At 41.5% G+C, this 16,608-nt stretch overlaps 1 protein-coding gene across 1 annotated transcript in view; it reads right to left on the bottom strand.

The window, feature by feature from the left end:
* Positions 1 to 16,608, bottom strand: part of DLGAP2 (DLG associated protein 2) — a 377,632-nt gene that overhangs the window by 229,163 nt on the left and 131,861 nt on the right. Inside the window, exon 2 of the mRNA XM_044419196.1 lies at positions 11,683 to 11,715. The gene's annotated coding sequence lies outside the window, so the exon portion shown is untranslated. The remainder of the gene's footprint in view (positions 1 to 11,682; positions 11,716 to 16,608) is intronic.

Below are 16,608 nucleotides of genomic sequence, written 5' to 3'. Positions count from 1 at the left end.
AGCACCAGCAATGTCAGTGGTGTTGTGGCACATTTTCAAGTGCAGGGGCCTCTCATGACAGTCCGTATTGCCACAGCCCCAAAGAGAGTCCCAAAGTGCAGGCAGCAGAGCTGATCCATATTAACAAAGTAATTCTAGCAGCTTCCATCTCCACCAGGAGCAGGTCTTTCACAAAGTGAATGTCTATCAGTTGGCCATTCAAGAGCAGCTCACTGCAACATGCTTGGCCTTGCAACAGAGGTAGCTTACAGCTATATATAGATGCTGAGAAAATCCATCCCTACCTCGCCTCTAAGCTATGATCAGGGCAGCAGATAACATCAATGTCCCTGCTTTTCTGAAAGTGCTAGTGCTACGTATATCCCTGCAAGCCCTGGCTCCAGTACTACTTCCAGTGGGTGCAATAAATGAATCACAAACTAACCCAGGATTTTACTCATTCCTCTGGTGAATCGATCCTAATACAGCAATATATATGATGATGCACATGGATGTCTGTCACCCTGAATCAAGATTAGGGCTATTGCCAAATTTCACTTAAAAATTAACTTGGACAGAGTTCTGTTAAAGTGAGTTACATTCCCAAATGTGTGGCAGGCTAACTCTGTACTAGTTTTACTAGTGCTTCTACTTGAAGCAGGTATGTAACTGCTGAGAGACTGTCCTCATAAGACAAGCTAAAGTACGAAATATAGCTGGAGCTTCTGCAGAACTGATGCCTCATTCAGAAAAAAAAAGAGATCGATGGCAATTCTTCTCCTGTGGATTTCTCACATCTGTAAGAGTGGCAGGATCAGGGGAAAGGTCAACCTAAGATCAAAATGGCAATGCTTCGTGTTTTACAATCCTTCCTGGGCATTTTGTGGGGGGAAAAGCTCTTCGTTTCTAAGTGTATCCTCCGAAATCATAAGTGAACTGCTGCCAGAGTGGTCACTTCGTTTTGCTGGTTATCATGTTTTAAAAGCAGAAGTAAATTTGGGTTGGCCCTTCTTCATGAAGTGACTACACAAATAGCAAAAATGCTTTTTGGCTTAGTGCAGAGCTAATCTATGAAAAGCCCTGCTGAACATACTACAGACGTATCTAGTTTGTTGCACACAGTGGGTTTCACACAGATAAATTCTGGAATTCCCATAAGAAGGATATGAGGAAGCTCTTATCCAGCATTCAGTCTTCGGGCAATATACAGTCATTGTGATGCGGGGTCTCTGAAGACCATGAATTTGCCCAGGCTGTTTTCAAAGTCACTAACCGTTAGTCTGTTACTGTGATTCCATCTCAGGGTCTGGTCTACAGATATAGATACAAGAGGCAGCCACCTTGGTGAAGCTAAGTAGGCCTGGGACTGGTCTGTACTTGGAGGGGAGACCACCTGGGAACCACTTGTAGCTACCTTGGGTTCCGCAACAGAAGAAAGGTAGAGTATAAATAAATCTTATGATGGTGAATTCTATAGGTTAACGGTTCTCTGCATAAATAATTCCTTCTGTTTGTCCTGAATTTCCTGCCAATCATTTCATTGGATATTCCTGGGTTGTGCTATTCTGAGAGAAAGAAGGAAACTCTCTGTCTACTTTCTCCACACCATGTCTGCATTAAAAACTTGCATCATGTCCAACATAGCTTGCATTCGTTTCAAATATGCCTTTATTCCCTGTGATTTTGAAGACGTTGGGCAGTATAACTTTTCTTTGTTTGGCTAAGGAACAAGAGCTGAACTGGATGGGAAGGTATGGTTTCTTTTATAGTCAAATAAATTGAAAGGCGATGGGTATTTTCACAGTAATGGTCCAATAAAAGATAAATTCATTTTTTGTCATTCCTTTCCCATTTCTGTGGGCAGTTGCCATTGTTGCCCCCTGACAGTTCTCTAGGAAATAACTAGTTTGTTTTACTAGAACCAGTTATGGTTTCAGAAATGGGTGCATGCAACTGTTAAGTTCTACAGTGCTTGACAGGTATAAATGAATACACCCAGAACATCTTAGGACTTGTGAATGTATTTCTCCTTAAACATCTAACATCTTTGCTAATAGCTTTCTTTCATTGTTGACAAGTGAAGACAAGTTAATTCCCCTTAGGGAGATGCCATATTGCACTTTTTGAGACTGGTTCTAAGACTGTGTCTTCCCTTTAACATTTTCCCAAGTTTGTCCTGGAAATACGGAGCAGCTTTGAACATTTCAAAGAAGCACTCCAAACCCACAATTATCACATGCTTCTTCAACTGTCAACAGTTCTTTGTAGCCACCACTCAGCTAGGAGAAATGCAAAGGCAGAGCAGACTTATTTTGTTAAGTCCACAGCCGCTCAGAGTTTCATAACGATAATAGTTTCTATAACATTTGGTCCAGCACTTTTCAAGACACCAGGAAATCTCAGAGGTTTCTCCCAATAAGATTTTCCTTTATGAATCTTTTTCTAGATGGTTCCAAGGAGAGAATGCACATCGCAAGCATTTATGCATGCACTGAAAACCAATATGGTCAAAGATCCATGATCACTGCAGTCTCATGTTTATCACCTTATCAAAGAAATCCATGCAGATTTTAAATTCTTGCAACAGAATTTTCCATAGCTTCTACCACCACCACCACCATCAAAGTCAGGGTTGAAGGACTCTATGACAATATCACATGGCCTCCCACAAAGAATCATGGACAAGGGACAACAAGCTAAAGCACTTCAGAAGGTTGCCAAATTAATTATTACATAGTGATTGTCACAAGTTTGTTAAACAAAGGAGAGACAATGGACAGTAGGATTAGAACAATACTGTCATTGAACAGAATGTATTTCCAGGCTAGATCAGGTTACCATATAAGTATTTGCTGATTATTCCATTTGTACATACAACACACTGTATTTGGGAGCACAAATCTATAAAGCTAAACTAACAGAAGGATGGGGATTGCATTGGAGGCCCTGTTTTTATTCTCCAAATGTCAAATATTGCTGTATAGGTATAACAAGCAAGAATTTTGGCCTTTTACTAATAATTACCCTCCAGCTGCTCTGTGTGTCTCCACTGATGCAGAGCAGCCATTAACCTGGTTTACAGAAGCAGTTATGCTAGGTTTACAGCTGCTTTGTGTAGACCAGAAAGAACAGAATGACAGATCACACTAGCACGCCCCATCCTACAATATTTTTGATAAGCAATTCATATGCAACTGCCACAAGTATTTTATTCAGCATTTTTGTGATGAAATGATGACCTAAAGATTTCATCAGGGGAATATGGAGAATGTAATAAAGTTCCAGGACTACTGAATTTCTGTCAAAATGCTGAGTTCAGGCAACACACAAATCTGACTTCAGCATCTAATTAAGAGTTCACCTTAAACTAAACTAGAGGTTTGAGTTGTTTCTTTGCAGTATGATCAAAGAAAGAGCTGCTGAGAATGAATAATCTCTACAAAGTGTAATCTCTGCAGGACAGCTTTCTTGCCAGCAGTTAGTAATAATATGAGGTACCTGTTGTTAAGCCTGGCCTGCTAAGAATGAATTGAACATCTGAAGAGGAAAATTAAGATATAACACTTAGGAGAAATGAAAATATCCTGGATAAACTTTTGGACCTTGGATATATGAGCAGTAAACCATAAAACTGGGTTTATTTTCACTAGGGCCCATAAACTAGGGCCACTTTCACATTGCCACAAAAGAAGACAAAAAAGAAGGCCAATTGGCATAATGTTTGCATATGTAAATTGTATGTATATGAGCAAACTTTGCAATAATAAATATCATATAAATAGTCGTGCAATACTTCTCACCATAATAGAGAAAACTAGCCAAGGACCTGTGTGTCCACTGAGTTTGCTGTCCAGGTGCTAAGTGCTGATGAGCAACTTCAGTTGCTCTTCCTCCTTCTGATACTTTGATTTCAAAACAGACTTGTACTTGTTGCCACTTACATTAGAAGGCACATTTAAATAAAGAACTGTCCTCCATAAAGTAGGGCACTGGACACACTTGCTAATGTTTCCTGATTGCTGCAGGAAAATTTGGTGGAATCAAATACTTGCCTGTTTTTCCAAGCAACAGATGTGTTCTAATGTGTTTGGACATTCATGCATGTGTCTGATCTGTATAGACTGCCCAATTCATTTCAGTTCTTATGCAAGAAGGAATTTGGAGGATGGAATGAATGGGACGGCTGTTTCCAACAGGAGAACTCCATGGCTCCTCAAACTGAGAAACTGTTCTGTGTATGTAATTTAATTCCAGGAATTATGTAATGCACATAATTATGGAACTAAGAGCAAGGAGGCATGGGTCTTCAGCAAATAATGAACTTTTTAAAAGATTTGCATTTTGTCTGTATGTCCTGGTTGTTAATTCCAGATTAGCTTGCCTTTCATTATGCCACACCTACCCTTAGAGCTTGCAGCAGCTACAGGATCATCAGATCTTCCCTGCAAAAGTTACTGGCATCAACTCACTGAACACTTCCTCAAAATTATGGCCTCAATTTCCAATCTGATATTAAAACCCTAAATTTTTCTCTGCCTGGGATTCCATCCTCAAAGGTGGCCTAAAAGTAATTGTAAATAAAAATTAAATTAAATTTTAATCTGAGTCAGAGAAGAATTTCCCAGTAGCAAAAGGGGAAGACGTATATCCCATGGTTACTCTCCCTGCAACAGCCTGGGAGAAACTACATCTCATGTGGGTCGCTTGCAGCCTTGTGGCTTGCGGTGGTAATATGCCACACCCTGGGAAGGGAAGGAGGATGAACCTCCCTCCCTCCTCTCCTCCTGTCCTTGCCACAGTGGCCAGAGCACAGTCGCCGTCGCAGGGGTGATGCTTGAGGCCCTCAGTGGCGGCAGCAAAGCATCAGCCCCAAGGAGAGCATGAAGCTCCTTCCCAAGGGAAGGCAGACCCCAGAGGCAGAGGCAGGGTAAAGCCCACTAGGGCTGGTGCAGGGATCTTCTGCAGCACCATTCACCTGGTGTCATGGGCATTTGTTTACATATTAATTAGCCAAGGCTCTCTGGGCAGTTAACAAAAGCTAAAAGTAAACAAACATTAGAAAAGATACACAGATTAATTTAAAAGGAAAAACCATTATGCAATTGCTATGATTCAGCCTAGGAGTATGGCAGCAGTACAGGATAACATGGAACACATAAATACAAAAGTTCAAAAATTAAACTGTCAAAATGCTAGGAAAATTAAAAAGGTCTTCCCCTGGTGCCAAAAAGAATACAAAGTAGACACCAAGCGCACCTCTTTGGAGAGCTCATTCCAAACCCAGGTGCCACAACTGAAAAGGCCCTCCTCCTGGCAGCTACCCACATCACTTCCTTTGGAACAAGCTGCCAGAGAAGGACCTCCAAAGATGACCTCATGTTTTGATTGATGACTATGGAAGCAGGCAATCCTTCAGACAACAGCTTGCTGACATAAAGGTACAGTGGTGCTGATGATCTGTTGCATCTGGTCCCCTTTTGATTAGCTGACCATTTGCCTTCAAGTGCTTCACCATCTGCTGCCCCCTTCTTTGGATCCTTCTTCCCATCCTGTCTCCCTATCCCCAAAAGCAAATTCACTCCCTTCTCTTGTCCATACATCCCTTTTTTCAAATAGGAATGTCCTTTAAAGACAGAAATACACACAGAGAGACTTTAGAACATATGTCAAGTAGCATATGCAAATATCCTGGATCTTAGCATTGCTGCCAACAGGTCTACTTCAAGGTGAGAAAAAGCAAAGTGTATGGAGATTGCAGAGGACACAGGGCATTGGCAAATGTCCTACCACACCAACCCACGGTGCTGCAGCAGAGGGAAGACAAAAAGACAGTCATCATTTCCCGCTACTCGAAGCTTACAGTACAGCTGAGTAAAAGGGAGAAAAGAACCCCAGCTCTTCCCTCTTGTCACAGCTTCCTGATGCCACCAAGCACTATCACTGTGGTCATCAAGTCGCAGAATGGAAAGCAAAGAAGGATTAGGGGAGTAGTCAATGAAGGAGGAAGGGGATCTGAGGTCTGTTGGAAGCGATGGTGTTTGGAGTTCAGGTTGGCTCAGAAATAAGCCAAGCATTTTCCCAGGGTTCACAAAAAAAGTGGTAAGGCTTATTTCCAAGCCAATCTGTTATGAACTTGGGGTACTTCAACCATCACTTGCTGTGTAATCCTTAAGTGTGCATCCTCAGCATGCATGTTGAATTGCCTCAGGTCCAAATACCTGGGATTTCTCAGCTCCTGATCCAACAATATCACCACCAGACAGTGAAACTGTTGATCGCAGTGCACCAACAGAATCCTCCCCCAGAAGCTCAGGGATAATTGCATGCATTCAAAATTAGGGTCTCATGGAATGGAGACCTGGAGGAGGCGATGGAATCTCAAAGGGAAAATAAATCATTGTTGCAGGTTTGGCTTATGTCAGCCTTGGTAGAGCCCTCGGCAGCAGCAAACCCTGCCCAGGTACCATTCCCTCAACATGAAGTCTACACTGGCACTGCACCAGGAAATCAGGTAGGCATAACTTAGCCAGGCTGATACTGTTTGCCTTGCTGAAATGGATCTTGGCTGTAGAAGCAAGCGCCTACTTGGGAGAGGGCTGGCATCAAGGGCAGACAGGGCTGGGCACCTGCCAAGGGTCTACACCCCAACAGGGACCCACTGACGAGATCGCTCCTCTTCTTCTTCAGTGGTGCCTGTGGAGGAGGAGGACTGACAGTACCACTGCCTCTGTGCTGGTCTATGACCTTCATAACATTGAAGTGAATTGGTTCCACCGCCTCCTGGCTCACCGACTCTCTGCCTGCCAAGCAGACACGTGGTAGGTATGATGAGCAAAGAATACGGAGCAACAGCAGGAGGTGACAATGGCCATGATGAGGTGGGCTCACTGAGGGCGGTGCCCTGCAGAAGGTGCTTTACCCAAAGGTCTTCCAAACCTGGAACTGGAGCTAGGCCAGTAAATCACCCAACAGGTTTAAAGGTGCACATTAACACTGGCAATGAATGTGCCTGTTAGATACAGTGAAGGAGGAAGTTTCAGATAACCTTCAAATTAGTCAATGAAGCTGGTACATTGGATTGGTTCAGATTATCATTCCTAGCTTCTTAAACCTTATGAAACAGAGAGAGGCATTGGAGCTAAGCATGCCTCCCCTGATCTTCTCTTTTCCTCCCCTTTTTGTACTCCAACTTTTGTGCACAGATTCTGGCTTGTATTAAATCAGAGTTCCCCACTACATCTGGACCCTGACTGAATGTAGGCGGAAAAACCCCAGAGAAATAAGCCAGGATGTTGGTTAATATACTGAAACTGAATCTACTGAATAATATACTGAATTTGGCGACAGTACGGCCTTCAGTGCTTAACAAAGTGGAGAGCAAGGTTTTAGTTTCTGACTGAAAGATCAATGAATTAATACAAACTTTCAATAATTAGCAAACAAATTGTAAGGTTATATTTCACACAGAGACACACACTGCATTCATAATGTTACATTTAGGTGGCTTCAGGTTGAGGCTTCGGTGATTTTTTTTCCTTTAAGTACAGTACCAAGTTTTGCATTAGTTTTGCATTTCACTACAGCAGCCAAGCAGAATTACTGAATAAATTGCTGAGAGATTGCAGGTTGCCAAGAATTATGAAGCATTACTCTATGTTTCAGTAGTGCTGGTAAAGGCCCTCTAGGGCCACATATAAGTCTCTGCTTGACTTCTTTTAGGCTTGGAGGTACTTTAGAACCAGCACACTTTAGAACCACTCAGGTGGAAACCAAAGCCTACTGACAATCCATTGCATGTTTAATATAGCCTTCTTGAACTATTGCCCAGATTCTTAATTTTAAGCTTCCAGATCATAAAGTTGTTAAGAAACATCAGGATTACAGTAGGCACAGATGGCATTAAAGTTGGGGTTACCTGAAATAGTATAGTTCCACATTCTGTCTATTTGCATGCTATTTTAAGACTCGTGTACCAAACAGATGCAAAGGAAGAGTTTAGACTTCTGATTTTTCTCCCCATGCTCCTAACATTTATATTTTTTGACATGTTTTCCAATCAACCAAATGCTCACTTGTATATCTTGAACAGAAAGTTCATATTAATCAAATCAAAATCATTACGTAGCCTTCAAACTACAGTAATTATCACAAGCCACTTTCATTTTAGACATTTCCCAGCTTGAGGTTGTCTCATTTCAGCCATTAAATCTCTAGTTATATATTGAGGGTTCCCTTAGTATGATACTTTGCTCTTTGCAATAGGTTTCTGACATTAATAGCAGCTTCTTTCAATTTTAAGAGTGTGTCTGCCTGCTACTTACTGAGATATACTCTGCATTATTTATTTAAACTTTATATTCTTTAGCCTTTCCATTAAAATAACACTCCAGGCACTTATTCCAGTCCCAAACAGTACAAATAGAACACTTTTGAAATCCTTTGACATCTTCATTTTCAACAAATCTCGACAAAATGTCCTTGAAAATATATCTCCCAAAACTGGGCTCTGGAGTTAATGCAGACCTCAGTGAAACAGTACAGAGTAGAACAGGCCTTCAGGGCATAGAGACCATACATGGATTGTGGCCCTTTGCCTAAGTTTTTGTGGTTCACAGTGGACTTTCAGCTTGCATGCTTGCTTGCTGACATTGTATATCACACAATAGTCAAAGTTTTGCACTTGTGGCCTGTCTCTTTGCTGTGCTGTTCCTTTAAGAATTGGAAATTGCTTTGCATGTAAATATCCATTCTCCTTTGACCAGTATTCTACAAGGTGAACAAGGAAATTGGCTTGACAGCTGTTTAACTTGGATTATGCTCAGTCTATACCAATCTGTGCTTTTATTTTCAAGGAAAAGCAGTTGTATGGGGCCCTAATCCAGAATATATTCCTCATTTCATGAGGACCCCATATCAGTTTTTCACTAAAATTTCCTCTCAACTTATTTTATATCTAACATCCCTACTTGCAGTATCTTCAAACCAAGTACAGCCCATTACTGATACAATGAAAATAAAAATTATGCACTCTCTAAAAGAGTTGCTTAATATTTGCAATGCAAGGGCACAATTCAGTTCAGGTAAAGGCATTCTAAGACCACTGAATTCAGTGAGATGACATATGAGTCAATCAGCATTTCTGAATAGAAGGTCCAGGTTGATATTCCCTTTCTGATCACTCAAAATTTAATAAAAGTTAAAAGAACTCTCTCCCACTGAATCAAGTGAAAATTAAAAATGTTTTCAGAGCGTTGGCTGGGTGATTAATTCATTTTAAGCACTGACACCCAACCTTTCTGATACTTTACAGAATTTTAAGAAGATGCAATAAAGATGAACAAAACTAAATATCGAGAGAGAAAAGCTTTTAATTAGTCAGCCAAACTAAGCTTCTGACAAATCTTGCACAGAAACCCTAACACTACATTTACAGAAACTGCAGAAGCGCCCTTCCCTGGGGAACAAATTCTGAAGGGCCACACACGGAATGGCATATAGATAAATGGTTTATCACTTGTGGAATGCATTGGCTTGGTTCCAAAGCACCATGAAAGGCCAGAGAACATGAATTCATGCCATTGAGTGAGCTCTTATGCAAAACTTATTAGAAGACTTTTTGCAGTGCACCATATCAGAGGTTGACTTGCAGCATTAGAAAAAACAAAGAAAATGCAGGCAGCGGTAAAACAGAACAAAACAAACACAACACAACCCTTGGATGTGCAAAGAGTCACCTTCCGATCACTCGCATCCAATAGATTTTATCTCTGTCTAAGCGGCCACTCTGTCCATGCAATTTTACAGTAATTCATGATGAAAACAGAGAATGCATTTACTAACAGCACAAGCCCTTTTTCTGACAGGGCTGGTTTGCTTACCCATTAGTGTTGGGAGCACTCATGGGTGGCAACATAATGGGCTGGAAAAAAGTGGAGTGTGTGAACAGCTCCTGAGGCTGTGCGGCCACCAATTCTTCATTTTGCTTTCTGCCTGCCTACCTGCCTGCCTGCCATTCTTAAAAAAAATCCAGTGGTACATTTCTTCCAGCTGATTATGTCACTACCATGGTAACCTGCTGGGAAGAGGAGGAGATGGGAGGCTGCAGCCAAATGCCATCACCAGGCAAGTGCTTCTGCCCATGCTAAAGTGGTGGTGGCAGAGAAAGAGGCTGGTGGTGGCTGCCTAACTGCTAGCCCCACTTAGGGGGGTAGGGAAGACTGGTGCGGAGAACTTGTCTAAGCCTGGCCTGGCCAGGCTTCTAGTCAAAGCTAAGCACATTCAGTTCCAAATTGATTTGAACGGAAAATGCTTAATGCTTCCCCACAGAAATCAAAGAGATTTAACTTTGTCTGGATTATGCATAATGTAATCTCATCAGTATTCTGATTGTTTTATGTAGAAGTACTTCATACTCTTGGGCATACAATCTAGGGCTTTCCTCTTCAGCTTTATTTAAGGTGATCACAATTTGTTTCCATCTGCTTAAAAAAAGCCTAAAACTTACACTGGACATTTATTTTGGTAAATGATATACATCTTCAACAAAAATCTTTTGTACGTGTGTGTGTTTCCATTTGTTGTTTTCATGCTTAATTATTATTACAGTACTTCCTAAGAACAATGAAGGGCTACTGTGGGTAGTGATTGAAATAGTGGCTTAAGACTAGGAAGACCCAGATTCCAGTCTCCAGTTAGCCATGAAGCTGAGATGATCTTGTCCCAGCCACTATGTCTTAGCCTAACCTACCTCAGCAGGTTGTTCTGAAGATACAGCGGAGGTTATTTATTTATTAGATTTATATCCCATCTTTTTCTTTTTTATAGACCTCAAAGTGACTCACATAATTTTCCTCCTCCAGCTGTCAGTCTTATCTCCACAACAACAACCCTGTGAGGTAGGTTGGGCTGAATCCATGACTGACCCAGTCACACAGTTAGACAGAACCACATTTGCCATGTTGGTTTCCTTGAAAGAAAGGCCGGATATAAATAATCAAATTGTCTGTAGATGAACATTTAAACCCATACCGTACACATTAGGGAATTTGAGAAACTTCCCTGGGTGCTGTGACAAAGTGGCTGCCCATGTAACTGCCTAGTCCCATGTAACTTCTGGGCAAGTTGCAACCCTGGAAGCATTCATGGGGAATTAAGATGGCAGCAGCTAGAGGCTGCCTATTCACCTGAAGCTTTCCCAGGCAGTCAGTAAGAAAATATAAGAATAGTTCAAAAATATAAATTAGGAGAGAAGGGTGCAGTGTCTGAGTGAGCATTGCCTACCTCTGTAATAAATTAAATTAGTATAAAGTGAACTACTAAATGTCTGCTGTTTGGATTTCAAATCTAAATGTGCTCCACTTCCCTAGGGCCTCAAATTAATGCTCATGTTCATTCTTCCCTCTGAGGATACTGACCAACATCTAAGACCCAAGTAAAGGGGCAAATATTTCCCTTTTTATTGCAAAAGAAGATTGGTCTCCTGCTGCTGCCTGAAGCTTGTACTGTCCTTTACTCAGCACTAATTCAATCCATTTTTGGCATCTAGCACATCAGTTGTGCATTTTCCCTTTTCTTAGCTTCCTTTCTGCTATCATGTTCAATCTACTAACCACAAGAGAAGAAGTGGTAACAGATGAAACAGATCATGTGAGCATCCCCACTACTGGCTTTGAAAATTATTAAGCATGTGAGCGTACAGCTTACCTTCAGGCTCACCACAGAGTGTACACTGCGACTCTGCAAAGGAAAAGGAAGAGAGAAAGTAGTCAATAGAATGCTTTCTTTGCAGAGATCATTGCTTTTAACCTGGAGATTTAAGCCATTTTCTTCTCCTGGTTTGTTATTGCATTTGTTTGATATATTACAGACAATTAGGATCAGAGGGCAGATATTCTCTCTCTGTCTCTCTCTCTCTCGACAGCCTCCAGCTCTACTGACTCATGGCTGGTGGGTAGCCAAGAAAGAGGAACGGGAAATAAGATGATGATGGCTATCCAGGCATTCTTTTTAAATCCACGGAGGGGACACTGGCATACATATGGAGACTCAAGTTATGAGATACACACACACACCATTATTCCAGAGTCCAGATCACATGATTTGCATCTACACATAGCCCCTGAATGAATGCACCTGGGTGCATACACATGTGGGCTGCACTAGTTTCCACAACTGTGATCCCTCCTCCTCCTCCTCCTCCTCCTCCTCCTCCTCCTCCTCCTCCTCCTCCATAGCAATAAAAAGAACCAAAAGAATCTGCATATGCAGAGAGACAGACAGGGCTATCCCATCTCCAAATACTCTTTCAGACCTTTAGTACGACGGTGAGCAACTTGTGGCTATCTGGATGTTGCTGGACTGTAATTCCCATCAACCTGAGCCAGCATAACCAGTGGTGAGAGATAGTGGAAGCTTCAGTCCAACAACCACCCTGCTTAATAGTGATAAAGAAATTGGCATTTCAGAAGCTGCTTTATTAGCATTATTTCAGGATTGTGAAGGAGTCCAATGCAGCCAAGTATTTCTACACGTATTGAAGGTACCACGAGTGAAACGTGAAATGTCTGGGAATCACTAACAGAATACAAGAGGCATCTGACCTCAATCAAGAATACTACTGCTACTTAATTTTTATGTTAAAAATCACATTCTACTTTTCAGCCTCAAATGTGATCTTGATACACTGCACATGAGCATCACAACTACTTCTAATGCTATTTTTATTTAGTGCCCACAAAATATTAGGGATTGAATGTAGAAAATTAGTATGGATCTGCCCTGAGAGCTGACTGTCTCCTATAGAAGGGAGAAATAGGAAACCTCATTTAGAAAGAGTCCTGGGAAGCTGGCATGGGCGAACCTGTCAATGTCATCGAGTCCTATAGAATCCTTCAAGTCCCAAGTTCTTCCTCACTCAATTATGAAGAATTTTGCAAATTCTGACAAATACTTCTAAAGAAAACATGATTGGACCCTTATTCGTAACAGCCACATTCAATAGTTCCATGCCTTCATGCCATATCGTAGCTGTTAAAGATGAGGACCCCTGCCAGAAGAAAAGATGTGGCAACCCTAAGTCAACACTAGCATGGCTGAGTGAACAGGGATGCAAACCCAGACTTTGAGAAATGAGCACTCCAAGCCCTGAGCTAGAAGGGATAAATCTATCAGTGTCAGTTTCTCCCCCTGTAGATTACAAACCAACCAACACAAGCTCAAGTTCTTTTGTTCCAGATATGCAGAGCTCTGCGAATTCTGAAATGATTTTCTCACCCACCGTTACAGTTGGAATAGGAAACAAGAGACAAACAGGGCATGAAAAGGTTCAAGAAAGAGTGGGTCAGAAAGGCTTTTCTGAAGTGCTAGATTGTGAAGAGAGACCCCAAGAAGAAAAGTGAAGTGCACTGGTATCTCGTTTTGGTATCTAGGGGCACCATGTATGTTGGGTCTCTTACTCTTAAGTAGATAGCTTGGAAAAAAGGTGAGGAAGGGGAGACATGTCAGAGGTGTTTAAAATAATGCCTAGTGTGAAGAAAGTGGAAAAGGAGACATTGTTCTCCCTCTCCCATAACATTTGAACCCAGGGTCATCCCATGAAGCTGACTGATGGGCGGTTTAGGACGGGTCAAAGGAAGTCCTTCTTCACACAGCATATAGTTAAACCATGGAAATCGCTGCCATGGGAAGTCGTGATGGCTGCCAATCTGGATGACTTTAAAGGGGACTGGACAGATTCACGAGGGAGGAGGCTCCCAGTGGCTGCTAGGCTTGCTGGCTACGTGCTGCCTCCTTGACCAGAGGGGGCCTGCCTGCACACACCGGTTGCTGAGGAGCTTGGACAGGAGGGGTCTTGCACCTAACCTGCTTGAGGGATCCTGTGGGCAGCTGGTTTGCCACCGTAAGTGCTGGATTAGGTTGACCTTTGGAACATTTCTTAGGTTTTTGTACATTAATGGTGCTTATTGTGGAAATGCCATGGAGATTGCTAAGCTGTTGTTAACAAGTCCTTTTCTGCTTTTCTCAGTGAAGTTGATCATCACCCATTTTATCCTATCCTCAATGCCCAGGATATTTTAATTTTAAATGAAACTTGAATGGTTTATTTGTCCCAAGATGATCAGCTGTGTGCACAGTCCAGACCCACCAAAAGATTCATGAAAGTGAGAAGGCACTGATTTTGAGAAATTATGAGTTTATATCAGAGCAGGTGGAGCTATAGGAAGATCAGGATCAATTTGTACATTGCTGAGCAATTTGCACTAGGTTGGCAGAGTTTCTGTCTTCCAACAAAACTGCAATTGCAAGAGCTACAGAGCTTTCTCCTAATACCATATTAGGTTGTTGAAAAAGAACGCTTGAGGCAGGGTGAGGAAATAGGAGGGTGTTTGTGTGAAGCCTTTCAGCTTGGTTCTTCAGGTACTAATTACAAATTCCTCACTGAACACCCTGCTCCTTAATTCTTAATGGAGTCTATTCACCTGGGACAGTATTTTGCTCCTGGCTCTGGTTGTTGGTCTTCAAAGTTCTAGTAGAACACAAAGTAGATCCTACAAGCCCAAAGTCTGCACCTCCCCACACTGGCTCTGCATGTGTGTACACGAGTAGTACATGTGTGTACGAGTAGTACATATGGCTACTAAGATCCCTCAAGCCTGTTTTTTGTGGCAAGCTGTTTGGGCCCAAAAAAACTAAGAACTGTTGCCCTATCTTTGCTTTTTTAATTTTTCTTCCCTATCCATTTTCCTTTTGCATCGAGTTGATTCCATTATACATCTAAGCATAGGCACTTTGTAATTTTTGTAAGTCATTCTGGGAACCTTTTTGGCTGAAGAGCATGGTTAAAATGCTATAGACAAAATAAAATAATACAAAATAATAGTAAGAGAGCATCTTGCAGCTAAAGCAATTTTCAGGATGTCATTACTAGGTAATCACTAAATGTTCTACGATTTCTCACATGGAAGGCTTAATTTAATACTAGATAATTATATAACAATTGTCTGCATTTGACCAGCAACCTTTAACAGGCATGCAATATTTAACTCAGTTCTTTAGTTTTCACAAAGCAGCCTACATGATTGTAAGCTTCCATTGCAAATTTTAGCATGGTTATCTTAGGATGAATACTAAGAACAACCTAGAGAGAACTTTAGCATAATCATGGTTGTATCAATAAAGTACTGCGAATGGCAATGAGCCTTGCCTTCAGCTTTACACTGAGGACTTGGAATCACCGATACTCAGCCATTTTAGGTCTGTATATCACATCACTTTAAGAACAGAGATGGGGAATGGAGTTATTTGAAAAGAGAAATGGGCATAGCAGTGGGAAGGGAACAGAAGAGTGTGTGAAGAGAAGGCTCTAACTTAATCACAGGACTGGAGAATAGGGGTATAAATCTCATGAGCCACAGAAGATTCCTTGGAAAAATATCTCTGTCTCGGTAATTCAAAATATGGCATTGTTTCCTTTGAGTCAGCATCATCTCAGCATGATTTCAGCAGCCTGCCTGCTCTTGGGAAGTGCCATCTTTCAGCTGAGAAGTAAAACAAAAAGCACTGATCATTCATAGTAATTAAAAGTTACTGTGCAATTTCCAGTTGTAAGCAATAGTTTACTGATGAGCCTTCCACATTACTGTTGTTTACTTTCTGAAAAATGTGCCATTCAAAAGGAATTTAAACTTCCATTGTGCTTCATGAAAGGACCACCTGTCAACATCAGAGTATTTTGCACATTTGCCAGCCTATTTATTTCCATAGCTTGGGCAAATCTCTTATGGAATAGTCTCAATGCAGGTTTGCCCAACGTGGCCCCTTCTGGATGTGTCGGACTACAACTCCCAGGAATCCCCAGGCAGAATAGGTTGCCAAGGAATTCTGGATGCATCTTCAGTGCAATCTGAAGATGTCTGCTGCCTTCACCTCATCTTACCTCTCAAGGCTGACTTGAGCCTTGAGAGGGAGCCTGCTCAGGGAGCCTGTCTGAGTTGGAGAATTCAGAGGTGCCATTTTCACACAGCTCTGCAATTAAGATCTGCTCCTTGCAAGAAAGACCAAATTAATTTCTAAGGCAGCACAAATGGAATCCGAAACCTTCATCTATGAACTATCCCTTTCCCACTCTTGTAGTTGATTGAGACATTATTAAGCTCTTGGATTATGCCTTGGGGAGGCAAGCAAGCCTTGGTCTCATGTGGTCCTTCGCACTCTCAGCACCCCACCACAACTTCTTCCACACTACAGAGACTATAACTAGGTTATTGGAATGTGGGATTTATCTTACCTTCTATGATAAAATCTGACACAAATTAACTCACTAATCAGCATAGCATTCTGCACACTTAAGACAAATATATTTCTTCAGGCTATATAAAATATGTAGCTAATTACTACTCTTCGTTCCCTATTTCTGATGCTGCTATTGTTGATTAGCAAATTTGCCAAGCCATGTAGTGGTGTTCAGTTCTTTTAATAAGCCAGTCCATTTAACCTCTTAATTAAGTTGTTTTCCAATCCTGTCTTGGAAAATAAATTGCACAAGGTAAAATATGACAGGCAGAGTGTACATTTGCAGTGAGAATGTGGATATACTTTGACCTAGATGGGAGTCTATGTCAATAACAGCTG

Source organism: Varanus komodoensis, unplaced genomic scaffold (genome assembly GCF_004798865.1).
Source record: "Varanus komodoensis strain SLA01 unplaced genomic scaffold, ASM479886v1 scaffold10, whole genome shotgun sequence".
NCBI classification, from domain to species: Eukaryota; Metazoa; Chordata; class Lepidosauria; order Squamata; family Varanidae; genus Varanus; species Varanus komodoensis.
Note: the sequence above shows the minus strand (reverse complement) of the source record. Positions and strands in the feature narration are given on the sequence as shown.